The sequence below is a fragment of the Oryctolagus cuniculus genome, chromosome 1 (genome assembly GCF_051225735.1).
Source record: "Oryctolagus cuniculus isolate XC-2025 breed Fujian yellow rabbit chromosome 1, ASM5122573v1, whole genome shotgun sequence".
NCBI lineage: Eukaryota > Metazoa > Chordata > Mammalia > Lagomorpha > Leporidae > Oryctolagus > Oryctolagus cuniculus.
In genome coordinates, this window is record NC_142867.1 from 119559676 (window position 1) to 119570543 (window position 10868).

The following is a 10868-nucleotide window of genomic DNA, read 5'->3' on the forward strand; positions in this document are numbered from 1 at the left end:
AAGGTTTAGGTCAAGATCACTGCCTAACCTCAAATGAGTAAGAAGTGAGCTGGTCTATAACAGGAACAGACAAAAAAAAAGCAAGTTCTTCTTAATTCTCCGTTTATGTTAGGGTAATATAAAACAAATTAACCACACAGTTCTAGGCATCAAAACGTCAGAATATGTAACCTAACTAAGCTCAATAACATAACCAGTATTTTTTCTCTTGAGATTAAAAGGCCTGTCATTTGCTCTCAAGAATTAAGATTCTCTACTCATATTCCAACTGATTTACTGCAGAACACAATGTTCTTTGGGATAATGTTTTATTATCTCTGGCCACCAAAATACATCACACTGTAAAGTGACTAAACAATGGTGAACCCAGACAGGCACAACGCTAATTTCTGTATTTACTCCAATTCATTCAAGAGCTCTTTCAATTTGTCCATACTAGTAGAAGGCATGCCTTGGATTAAGGTGGAAAAGAATTCAATATGTTATCAAAAAGACTTCCCTATTTTCTAAACACATTGTATTAGGAGAAGGATTGGGTACAGGACTAGGTGGGAATAGGATGAAAAGAACTGGACACTAAATACAACACGATTTTAGTCAGGGATGAAATACATCAAATTAACCATCAAACACGCTGCTGTACTCTGCATTAATTGCAAACTACTGGTATTCACATCCCCGGAAGATGAAAACCAATCATCGACCCCAGCCTCAAATCAGAGCTGGTCTTCCTGAAAAAATACGCAAGAGACAACTGAGATAATATTCCGAAAAATGTTGGTGTCCAAAAACTATTCGGAGCAGGGGAGGAGGGACAGTCATGTTTCTCAAAATCTTTTGCTCCAAAGATTTTACAGTATGTTTTAGTAGATGTGTTTTCATTTACTTGGGGCTGCTAGCAAGTCTGCAGAGCAAAGCCTCAAAAGCATGAGAAATCAGATAGAATTCTTTAAAAAGACAACAGAAAAGGGGGATAGGCCCTAAATGAATTTAAATGCTATCATAATGTAACAAAAACACGATAAAATCATATCAAAACAAAAGCATAAACCAAAACACGCCTATCCAAACAAGCATTTCATCTCCGAAAAACAATTTGCTCCACATAAAAGTCTTGACTTTTGCTCTCACTTCATAAAGTTATTAAAACAATACATCAGCCCTTCCAGGCAAGACCAAACTGTAGCACAATTTTACATATTTATCAGAAGATCATTCAAAGAAAACTCACCAAGTCTGCAACGTGTATATGCTTGTGCTTCGGAGGAGAGCAGCGAAGAGACTCCCTCTGCTTACACTGGAGTTCACTTCAGTGCTGAAAAACACATCCCCCCTCTGCCACTCGTAATAAAGTCTGGACCAGGGATCGGCCCTGGGCTTGGGTTTTCTCTTACAAGATAAGCTGTTAAGTCATGCCTTGATTTTAGATCTGCTAACATATGGAGTCTTCTAATACAGCCCGCTCTCCGCCCCCTGCCCCGAGCCCCCTCCCCCATCACCACTGGGCTCACTCCCTCTCCACACACACACACACACACACACACACACACACACTCATACAAAAAAGGCACTGCAGGGCAGAAATTCCTCAGGTGCTCGCTAATGGAATTCCCAGGGTCTTGGAGCCGCTTCGGGGATCAAGAGATCTCATAGCCCCTGCTGGGGTAAGGAGCAGCGAGTCTGTTCCATTTAATCAAATACAGAATGAATTTTCAGCTCTATTCACTAGCTTGTCTCCAGGGCTCTCAAAAGGCACCAGGCAGCTAGAATCACACACATGTGGCTCTTTTAGGCAAGTATAATTAGTTTGATTTTAAAAAGCCACATTAATAATATCACCTCAGGACCATTATCCAGGGGACAGATGACAATGATACTGTATGTTTTAAGCCTGACAATGGGGGAAAGAGTGCAAACAATGAGGGAAAACTTGAAGGAATAAAGAAAAGAAAAACCAACAAACCAGTTTTTCCTTTAATTGTAATCCAATAGTTTTAAAGTGACATTCAGTCTATTCTGCATAGCATCCTTAATTTTAACGGGGAAAAAAAAAAAAATCAAGAAAAGCCCTCCTCTCCATACTCTTGTGATTTGTGTCAAACACCCAACAAAAATCCATCACAAGGAATGCTCACATACAACATAAAAATTTAAATAAAAACAATAAAACAATCTCTAATTCAACCCAAGCTAACAAGACTTGAGAAAAGTACCAAAGTGGGGTGGGGGAGTGGCATACTATAAAAGCAAAATCCTTCAAGACAATATATTTAGCAACCAGACCCTAAATTCCACCTCTAATCTAATTAGTTTGCATTATACAGAAAGATCATTTATCTAAAGAAAGGCTACCTGGTGGGCACCTCATCTATGTGTTGTCTTATCTGTACCTTAACATAGTCTCAATGGTAATCACACAGGTTTACACATTAAAACAACAAAACTCTCAATTCACTATCTTTTATTTCCACCCCCTTCCTAATTTCAATATAATTCCTGAAACCAACACCAATTTTTAGTCTAAACGTTCACAAATGAAACATTTCTAAAAGAAAAATTTTACTTTCACTTGTACTTTGGCAAAACCATAAATGAAGTCCTCCCAAGAGTCATAAAAGTACACAGAACAACGTGAGAAGAGACTTCGCATGACAACTGGTCATTAAGTTGTACCTGCCCTCTTGAAAGCAAAGACCTGTGACAGAAGTTCCTATCCCTACACACTGCAAGGCTCTGAATACACCTGGGGTGTGGTGGAGGTGAAACCTATCTTTAAGAGACCTTAATTCCTTCCATGCAAAGTCAAAGCACCTGCCAAGAGTAAGCTAGGTTTGGAAGCCAACTGACACAAGTTAGATCGGTTGCTCCAAGTCCTCAGGGTTCTCTGCACTTCTGGGCTGGAGAGTCAGGGCTGTTGAAGTACTTTAAACAGAAGAGGTAGAAGAGAACCCACAGCAATCAATCAAAGCATCCCAAGTGAGCCACTACACAAACAATAGCCCAGTACCTCTGGTAACTGATTTTCCTGGTTGACTAAACTATTCAAACAAAGACAGATTTTCCAAATACTATATCCGAGTTTTTGCATGAAAGTTAAACAATGTACACTAGTGTTTTTTTTTTAATAGAAATATAAATGTTTCTGCTCTACACAGTGCCAAACACACACCCAGGGCACGTCTTTACAAAATGAAACAGGTTTTCTCCATCCTTCTCATGTAACTTGAGGTATGTGGCAGTTTACTTCAACATGTGCATAACAGAAACTACAGCATTTGGTGCCTCTCCGGGTGCCTATGAATGCTTTTTTTAGTTAAGCGCCAATTTTAAATTTCCAGAAATTTTTGGAAGGTTTTCCTTTCATCTTATCCTAATAGTTGAACGACCCTCACTTTCAGCTAAAACTGAGACTCCCAAGAAAAAGGCTATAAAATGTAATCAGATGTCTAGAATGATTACTAAGAACAAACGCGCCTCCCTCTCCAGCCGGGTCCCACCTGCTTGCGGACACTGGTCATCAGCTACGCCAAATGTCAGATGGGATCAGGGAAGCCAGGAACCAGAATTCTCTGCCTTTTCATCCTGACTGGCACTGGCCTGAGAACAAAGTCTCATTTTACCTCTTAGTCCGACCCCCTGTTTGCCAAGGTGTCTGATTTGAGACACAAAGGCTGGCTTTCTGGTCCCGAGGTTCCCTAAACTCCAGATCCCAACGGGAAAGCAGCCTGCCCTCAAAGCACCTGCCACCCTCTGCGGTGGCCAGCAGGAAAGGCAAGCATTCCACCTGAAGTGGTGGTGAGCCGGGGAACAATGAAGGGAAGGGCACGGGAGTCTACCCTCCTCGGTGATTTATTACTGAAATTCTTAGATGCACAGAGAATGCAACAAAGGTCTGCAGCTTGCAGACTGCAATAAATAGCGCGCCGTAATGTATTTAGCAAATGATAAAGCCATCCACAGAAAGCTTTACAGAGGAGAAGGAAAAATACACTCCCTGGGGCTGGGAAGTCTCAGAGTCTGTGAGGGCAGAGAAAGATACATTGTGCAGGAAATTTCCCTTGCTTCTCCCCACACATAAATCACTGTCTCCCGCGGGCGCTCTGCGGGATGGAGGTTGGGAGCGCCGAGGAGCCCCGCTCCCTTGGGAAAACGCGCCGGCGCCCCGCGCCACGCTGCGGCTCACCTGCCCCAGCGGATCCCTCTCTGAGGCTGCACCGCGCCCCTGACACCTCACCCCGCCGCCTCCCGCGAGGTGGCTCCCAGTCTCCAGCACGCAGCCAGGGACCCCCACGCGCGGCGGGGCTCGCCGGCCTGCCCGCGCCGCGGGGCCCCCAAGCCCCATCTCCCCCGACCACCCCTCCCTCCGACCCTGCTGCGGGACCCACTCCCCCGCACCTCTCCGCGGGGCAGACTAAGCCCCCAGACCTCCTGCGCGGCAGCCGGCTCCGAAAGCCACCCCCAGGTCATCCCCCAGCGCGCTGGCGGCGGCTACGACCCGACCGGGCCCCTCCATGCACCGGGCAGGGCAGCAGGAGGGCGCGGCGCCTCACACGCCGGGGCGGGGGCGCTGGGGCGGGCGCCGGGTCCCCAATCTCCACACGCCGAGCCGCGCGAGCCGGGCGCCCGGGCTCAGGGGAGGGGAGCTAGGGGCGGAGTCGCCGGGGCGCGCCCCCGAGCCGCGCTCCTCCCCGCCAAGGCGCGCGGGCGCGGGGCCGGCGAGGAGCACGCGAGCAGCGGGAGGAGGGAACCGGGCAGAGGTAGGGGCAGAGGCGGAGGCGGGCCGTGGAGGCCGCCGCTCCCCGCCGGCCCGCGCCCCGCCGGAGGGTGCGCGCGCAGCCTGCCAGATCAGCGGCGGGGGATGGGCCGTACCAATCAGTCTGGTGGGGGTGGGCGTGCCGCGCAGCACCAGTTCCCCTCTACCCACCCGCCTACTCCACCAGCAGTCCGCCCAGGGGAGCAAAGAAGGGGCTGGCCTTTGGTGCCGGTCAGTTGAAGACGAGTTGCTTGAGCAGGGTACGGGGATTCACATAACGCGTGCACTCGCTAATCCCCCCCCTCACCTTTGCTTCCCCGCGACAGGCGGCATTTCTGGCTGGTACACAAATGGTCCGCAGGTTGCCCCGAGGCCCCGCCCAGGCCCCGCCCTATCGCCCTCTGCCCCGCCCCCGGATCCTTGGCGCAGCTAACTTGTGCGTCCCTGCTCTGCGCTCTTACCTGGTGTCTGTCAGACCTGTGGCTCAGGCTCGTCGTTCCTAAACCTTTTCACCCATTCCACGTTTGCTTTCTTAAACGGATTCGTCTAAGTCCTGAACCCACATGCAAGGGAGCAGGCAGCAAACTCTCAGAGACCGGGAGAGGGTCAGTGTGCCCTGATGAAATCAGCGTGGCCTTTGGCCCACAATCTTCCCAAGGAGTCTGTTGGACCTGCCCCGAGGTCACTGGATTTCTCTGAACTTCAGTTGTCCAAGTAGAAAAAGGAAAAAATAATTTCTATTATACGGTTGCCGTGGAGAATGTATATGACGCTTGGTGAAAAACACCTGCCACTCAGAGGGGATTTGAGGATCGTAACTTCTGTATAATAATAATAATAATTATTATTATTACTAGTTCATTATTTTACCACTGTGATAATTACAATTTGTTTAACTGCAATAGAAACTCTAATAATACTTGAAGCTCAAAAACACAGTTCTGAACTTGAGAAATATCCCAGCTGCTCACTCCTGCCTTCTTGCTTCGATTTTAAAGAGCAATGCTTTGGAAGTGTGATATTGTTCCTACAGTTTAACTTTCTCCTTTAGATAGGTCAGGGTCTTTGTGAAAGCCCCTAGAAAGTAAATCGGTGTTTTGTTTTGTTTTGTACTTATTTGGACCATGAACCTATGTGTTATTAAGGTATAATAAATAATTTTTCTTTCAGCAAATAAGACCTCTTAAAAATACAGGAGTTTTAACTGAAATGGGAATTTTGTATGAATGGAATGAAAATGTGGATTTCAGGGCTGGCAATGTGGCGCAGGGGGATAAAGCCTGATCCTGCAGCGCACTGACTTCCCATATAGGTGCTGGTCTGAGTCCTGGCTGCTCCTCTTCCAATCCAGCTCTCTGCTATGGCCTGGGAAAGCAGTAGAAGATGGCCCAAGTGCTTGGGCCCCTTCACCCACATGGGAGACCTGGAAGAAGCTCCTGGCTCCTGGCTTTGGATCAGCTCAGCTCCAGCTGTTGCAGTCATTTGGGGAGTGAACCAGTAGAATGAAAGACCTCTGTCTCTCTCTCTCTCTCTCTCTCTCATTCTTCATTTTGTCAACATTTACTCTAGTAAATATTTCTTGAGCACCTAGTCCATTCCACTGCTAGGCATAGAACTATATAGAGGAGTAATGCACAGTCCTAGGCCTCAAAGAGTTCATAATCTATTGCAGCACAAACACATACATGATATGTACACTAAGATTTCTCCAGGACAGTGAGCAGGGAGCTGTGGGGGCACAAAGGCAGTGTTGCTAACCATGGTCTGCAGTTTGAGAATGGGGCTTGCTGAAAAAAGTCTTCCCAAGAACTAAGTCTTAAAGGCTAGTACGAGTTAGCCAGGTAAAGGTGAAGGAGTAGAAAGATGGTCTAGATAGAGGAGGTATTGTTAATAAAGGCGTAAAGGCAAGAAACAAGGCAACTCAAAGGAGCAATTCTTTGTGGCTAAAGTGCAAGGGGCCAAGCAGGGGTTGGCCCGTGAAGGTATTGCAGAAAGCAACTGAACCCAGGTCACGGATGCCCATCTTTGTCACACCAAGAAGCTGGGACTTGATCCTGTAGGCAGTGGAGAATCAACACAGTGTTTTACATAGGGGTATGATATTACCAGATTTGTGTTTAGAAAGATCATCTAAAGGCACTGTAAAATTGATTAAAGGGAGCCCTGGAGACTGATTCTATCTCCTTGACCTTGGTCAAGTTACTTGAACTTTTGGGGTCTTGATTTCATCATCTATAAAACGGGTAGGGGCCAGAACTGAAGAATAGCAGGTAAAGCCACTATCTGCAGCACCAGTATCCCATATGGGCATATCCCATATGGGCAAATCTTGGCTGCTCTACTTCCAATCCAGCTCCCTGCTTATGTGTCTAGGAAAGCAGCAGAAGATGGCCCAAGTGCTTGGGTCCCTGCACCCACATGGGAGACCTAGCTCCTGGCTTCTGAATGGCCGAGTTCCAGCTGTTGCAGCCATTTGAGGGAATAAACCAGCAGATGGAAAATTCTCTCTCTCTCTCTCCCCTCTCTGCTTCTGCCTCTCTGTAACTCTGCCTTTCAAATAAATAAATTAATTTTTTAAAAGGGGGATAATGTGACTGTCTAACACTGGTTAGTAATACCACCTATGCCAAAGGGTTATTGAGAGGATTAATTAGATGATACACATCAGGCAAATGATGCAAATTAAATAAATACTTAATGAAAGCTAGATGTGATAATACTAGTTGAGTCTCACACAGTTCTTGTTAGCTGCCAAGTATTCTTGTAGGTGTTAATCCCATATTACCGATGAAGCACAGAAATGCAAAGTGCTTTGGCTAGGGTTACACAGCTGCTCAGTGTCAGATCTGGTGCTGAAACCCAGGGAAACGGGGCTCTTAGTTGCTGTATATTAGTGTGTCCCTAGAATAAGAATATTTATTTGCATTAATACTACTTCAATTGAATGATCAATTAAACATTTCTTGGGGCAGTGGGCTTTTGAGCTACTGGTTAAAATGCCTAAGTCTCACACTGCAGTGCCTAGATTCAGTGCCCAACTCTGGCACCTGAGTCCAGCTTCCTGCTAACACAGACCCTGGGAGACAGTGATGATGGCTCAAGTATCTGCCACCCAGCTGGGAACTCTGGATAGGTCCTAGCTCCTGACTCCAGCCCTAGCCCAGCACAGCCCCAGTTGTTGTAGACATCTGGGACTATTTGGAGTTCAGTCTCTCTCTCTCTCTCTCTCTCTCTCTCTCTCTGCTTCTCAAATACATAATTTTTTAATTTAATTTTTTAGAAGTTTTAGAACATCTTTTAGGTAGAAAGCACTAGATTTAATAATAAAAAGAGATGGAGGCCATCTCAGGCTCTCTTGGCCTCACGTGTCTCTGGGACCCTCAGCTACAGCAGCTGCCCACCATTTCTAGACCCAGCAAAACTTGGAATCTTTCTTCCCCAGCATCTGCTGAGAGATCCAAGTCAAAAGTGCCGGTGTATTATCTACCCCACGGACTGTGAGAAGGGCATGGGAGGGAGAGAACAGATAAATTCCTTCTCTTCCTTCCTTTATCCACCGAATGTTCATAAGTTTTGTTCAGGCCACTTCTCTGGGGCCATCCCTCATGGCTGAGCTTTGTTGTGATTTGTCAAAGAACATCAGAACAAAACACTAGCTGATGAGTGCTGAATAGGTGAGATACAGAGGAGCACACATTTGAGTTAAAACCTGAATATTAATTATATGACTTGATATTTTCCATGCCTTGCTTTCTCCATATCTAAAACATAGACAGTAATACTTACATTGCAGTTTCACATATTGCTGGTAGGAATAAAAAATGGTATAACCTCCAGGGAAGAAAGTTTGACAATGGTTATCAAAACTCAGCATGCTTTTATCCTTTGATTTTGCAGTTCCGGTCTGGAAAATTTATTCTACAGATATCCTTGCTCTCATATGGAAAGTCCATTCTCTATAACATTGTTTATAACAGATTAGTGACCATCCAAGTGTCCACCGCTAAGCACTACATCCATACCAAAGCCAGGCAAGGATACTACAAGGGAAGAAAACTCCAGGCCAGTGTCCCTGATGGACACAGATGCAAAAGTCTTCAGCAAAGTACTAGGAAATCTAATTCAACGGCACATTAAACAGAACATTTACCATGATCAAGTAGATTCATCCAAGGGTTGTAAAAATGGTTTAATACATGTAAAATCACAAAATGTGACGAACTGTATTAACAAAATGAAGGACAGAGGGCTGGCACATGGGCTCCAGTTCGAGACCCGGCTGCTCCACTTCCAATCCAGCTCTCTGCTATGGCCTGGGAAAGCAGTAGAGGATGGTTCAAGTCCTTGGCCCCTGCACCCACGTGGGAGACTAGGAAGAAGCTCCTGACTCCTGGCTTCAGATCAGCGCAGCTCCAGCCATTGCAGCCAATTGAGTGAACTCTCTGTATAACTCTGACTTTCAAATAAATAAATATTTTTTTTAAAAAAATGAAGGACAGACACCCCATGATCATCCCAACAGATGCAGAAAAATCATCAGAAAAAAATCAATATCTATTCTTGATTTTAAAAGTCCTCAAAAGTAGGAGCAGGAGACGGGAGGGTTGTGGGTGGGAGGGAAGTTATGGGGGGGGGGGGGACATTGTAATCCATAAACTGTACTTTGGAAATTTATATTTACTAAATAAAAGTTTAAAAAAAGTCCTCAAAAGTTAGGTATAAATGAATGTACTGCAACAGAATACGTGTATGTGACACGTCCACAGCTAAAATCATACTCAACAGTAAAAAATTGAAAGCTTTCTCCCAAGATCAGGAGTAAGACAAAGGTGCCCACTTGTACCACTCTCATGTCTTCTATTCAACATAGTACTAGAAGTCCCAGCCAGAACCCTTACACAAGATAAGGAAGTAAAAAGCATTCATACAAGTAAAGAAGAAATTAAATTATATCTCTTTGTTCATGACATCAGCTTATGTATAAAAAATCCTAAAGATTACATACAAAAACGGTTAGAACTGATCTACAAAATCAGTGAGGTTGTAAGTTACAAAATCAACATACAAAAATCAGGAGTGCTTTTATGCACAACAGTGAGTTTTCCAAAATAGAAATTAAGAAAACAATTCCGTTTACAATAGCATAACAATACTTAGGAGTAATTTAAAACATGGCAGTGAATGATCTCTACACTCAAAACTATAAACACTGGTGAAAAAAACTGAACAAGACACAAATAAATAAAATTAATCTTGTTAAAACGGACATACTGCCCAAAGTGATCTACAGAATCAATACGATTCCTGCCAAAATTCCAATGTCATTTTTCACAGAAATAGAAAAAGTAATCCTAAAATTAATTTGCAACAATGAAAGACACCGAATAGCCAAGGAAATCTTGAGCAAAAAGAACAAAGCTTGCAATATCACACCCCCATAAAATGATTGTGATCAACAGCGTGGTCCTGGCACAAGAACAGACACAGTGACCAATGGAACAGGAAAGCCCAGAAATAAATCTATGCATTTATGGTCAGTTGATTTTTGACAAAGGAGTCAAGAGCACACAATGGCGAAAGGACGATCTTCAACAAATAGTGTTGAGAAAACTGGATATGTAGAAGTACAGAATGAAATTGATCCTTATCTCATACTGTCTGCACAAACAACCCAAAATTAAGCATAAGACCTGGAACTGGAGGCATACTAAAAGAAAGCAGATGGGGAAATCTCTATAACACTGGTCTAGGCAATGATTTCTTGGCTAAGACTTCAAAAAGACAATCAACAAAAGAAAAAATAGACAAATAGAGGGGGCCGGAATTGTGGCACAGAGGTTTAGGCTACAGCTCGCAACACCAGCATCCTGTCCTGGACTGTCAGCTCAGGTCCCTGCTGCTCTGCTTCCAATCCAGCTTCCTGTTACTGCACCTGGGAAGGCAGCAGGCGATGGCTCAAGTGCTTGAGCCCCTGCCACTCATGCGGTAGACCAGCATGGAGTTAACAGCTCTAGGGCTCAGCCTGGCCCAGATATTTGGGGAGTGAACCAGCAGATCTCTGTTTCTCCCTCTTTTTTCTATTTCTGTCTCTACTCCTCTCTATCTGCCTTTCAAA

General features: G+C 45.0%; 1 protein-coding gene across 23 annotated transcripts in view; it reads right to left on the bottom strand.

The window, feature by feature from the left end:
- Positions 1–5144, bottom strand: part of CDON (cell adhesion associated, oncogene regulated) — a 109872-nt gene extending 104728 nt beyond the window's left edge. For 8 of the 23 annotated variants that reach the window (XR_007920241.3, XR_011378521.2, XR_001793506.4 and 5 more), the window contains exon 1: positions 4396–4635. The gene's annotated coding sequence lies outside the window, so the exon portion shown is untranslated. Of the gene's footprint in view, positions 1–1231; positions 1475–2673; positions 2762–3497; positions 3522–4395; positions 4636–5060 lie in introns of those variants that run through there. The other 15 variants (XM_089335437.1, XM_089335450.1, XM_017342655.4 and 12 more) reach the window with 10 other exon arrangements.
- Positions 5145–10868: the final 5724 nt, after the last annotated feature.